The 706-nt window shown below is 34.0% G+C and overlaps 1 non-coding gene across 1 annotated transcript; it reads right to left on the reverse strand.

Moving 5' to 3' along the window:
• Positions 1-164, reverse strand: LOC150007395 (U1 spliceosomal RNA). The gene has a single exon (XR_016512116.1). It is a non-coding gene; the product is annotated as a U1 spliceosomal RNA (small nuclear RNA).
• Positions 165-706: the final 542 nt, after the last annotated feature.

Here is a 706-nt window from a genome sequence, read left to right on the forward strand (position 1 = left end):
CCAGGGAGAGCACAAACACAGTCCCCCATTACCACAAATTATGCAGTTGAGTTTCCCACATTTCGAGAAATCCCAGGGGTCAGCACATCTGGAGTGCAATGGAAAAGCCTCACCCTGAGAAAATCACCTTCATGATCATGGTATCTCTCCTGCCAGATAAGTGTGTATTATCATTTTTTATTTTAAAAGCTATCTTGTAATGTAAATGACCCTGAGCTTCACATCAGACTTTGAATTTGAAAGCTTCCAGTTCACAAACTGTTCTTAAATGCACCATAACCTCTTATTAAGTATTATTTATTGATTTGGTGTTTTTCTGGATATTTGATACTATGCTATGTGAGGTAAGCCCATGACAGGACAAATACTGCACAATTTCCCTTATATGGGGAATCTAAAATATTCAAGATAAAAGAACCAGAGAATAGATTGGTTTCCAGGGACTTGGGGAGAGGGGAGAAATGAGGAGTTGTTATTCAATGGGCATAAAGTTTCAGTTATACAAGATGAAAAAGTTCTAGAGATCTTCTGTAAAACAGTGCCAACTGTTAACAAGACTGTATTGTGAGCCTAAAAATTTGTTAAAAGGGTTGATCTCATGTTTCTCCCACAAAATTATATATATAATTTATATATATATATATATATATATATATATATATATATATATATATATATAAGCCAAACAAAAAAATACAATGGTGGA

Source organism: Furipterus horrens, unplaced genomic scaffold, assembly GCF_987537825.1.
Source record: "Furipterus horrens unplaced genomic scaffold, mFurHor1.1.pri manual_scaffold_6, whole genome shotgun sequence".
Taxonomy (NCBI): Eukaryota; Metazoa; Chordata; class Mammalia; order Chiroptera; family Furipteridae; genus Furipterus; species Furipterus horrens.